The sequence below is a fragment of the Polyodon spathula genome, chromosome 3, assembly GCF_017654505.1.
Source record: "Polyodon spathula isolate WHYD16114869_AA chromosome 3, ASM1765450v1, whole genome shotgun sequence".
In the NCBI taxonomy this organism is placed as follows: domain Eukaryota; kingdom Metazoa; phylum Chordata; class Actinopteri; order Acipenseriformes; family Polyodontidae; genus Polyodon; species Polyodon spathula.
The window spans coordinates 43,915,177-43,916,641 of record NC_054536.1 but is presented as its reverse complement, the minus strand read 5'-3'; the positions used below and the strand labels follow the sequence as shown (position 1 = coordinate 43,916,641).

The 1,465-nt window shown below is 59.4% G+C and overlaps 1 non-coding gene across 1 annotated transcript; it reads right to left on the bottom strand.

Moving 5' to 3' along the window:
- On the bottom strand, positions 1-156 carry LOC121313716. Its single transcript, XR_005950026.1, has one exon. It is a non-coding gene; the product is annotated as a 5.8S ribosomal RNA (ribosomal RNA).
- Positions 157-1,465: the final 1,309 nt, after the last annotated feature.

Genomic DNA, 1,465 nt, shown 5'->3' with positions numbered 1-1,465 from the left:
TGACCCTCAGACAGGCGTGGCCCTGGGAGCAAACCCGGGGCCGCAAGGTGCGTTTGAAGTGTCGATGATCAGTGTGCCCCTGCATGTCACATTAATTATCGCAGCTAGCTGCGTTCTTCATCGATGCACGAGCCAAGTGATCCACTGCCGAGAGTAATCTTTACATCCGCGCCCACGCGCACGGTTCACTCTCTTTCAGCCGAAAACTTTGGACGAGTGTCGGCCAGGCGCTCAGAGGGGGAAGCCACACCAAGGCGTTTGACCTTCCGCCCGAAGGCGACGGGTACCTGGACCAGGGAGGGACGCGCACGGGGAGTGCGCGGTGCGGTTTGCGGGGGCGCCGCGGACGCCGAGGGGATGGGCTTGGCGGGGCCGGGCGTTTTATGGGGCTGCGCCGGGGCACTTCCCCAGAACTAACTGGCTCCGCTCAAGACCGCGTCGCCCTCGCGGTAGGACGCCGTCGGTTGAGGGAGGATGTGCCGCGCTGAGGCCGCGGTCCTCTGTGAATGATCCTTCCGCAGGTTCACCTAAGGAAACCTTGTTACAACTTTTACTTCCTCTAGATAGTCAAGTTCGATCGTCTTCTCAGGCGCTCCGCCGGGGGGGTCGAGGGCGAGGCGCCCGCCCCTCCACCGAGGGCGAGCGGCCCCCGCCTCCCCGCGGGACCGATCCGAGAACCTCAATAAACCATCCGATCAGTACTAGCGACGGGCGATGTTTACAAAGGGCAGGGACTTAATCAACGCAAGCTGGTGACCTCAATTCCTCGTTCAAAAGAATTTCAATCCCCGATCCCTAGCACGCGCGGTGTTCAGCGGGTTACCTGCGCCTGTCGGCGAAGTGTAGACACACGCTGAGGGTGTAGCGCGCGTGCAGCCCCGGACATCTAAGGGCATCACAGACCTGTTATGGCTCCACCTCGTGTGGCTGACCCACCGCTCCCTCTAAGAAGTTGGCACGGGCCGCAGGGTCGCATAACTATTTAGCAGGCCGGAGTCTCGTTCGTTATCGGAATTAACCAGACAAATCGCTCCACCAACTAAGAACGGCCATGCACCACCACCCGCGGGATCGAGAAAGAGCTATCAATCTGTCAATCCTTTCCGCGTCCGGGCCGGGTGGGCTTCCCCGCGTTGAGTCAAATTAAGCCGCAGGCTCCACTCCTGGTGGTGCCCTTCCGTCAATTCCTTTAAGTTTCAGCTTTGCAACAATACTCCCCCTGGAACCCAGACACTTTGGTTTCCCGGAGGCTGCCCGGTGGGTCATTGTGAATAACACAGCCGGATCGCCAGTTGGCATCGTTTAGGGTCGGAACTACGACGGTATCTGATCGTCTTCGAACCTCCGACTTTCATTCTTGATTAATGAAAACATTCTTGGCAAAGGCTTTCGCTTTCGCTCGTCTTGCGCCGGTCCAAGAATTTCACCTCTAGCGGCGCAGTACGGATGCCCCCGGCCGTCCCTC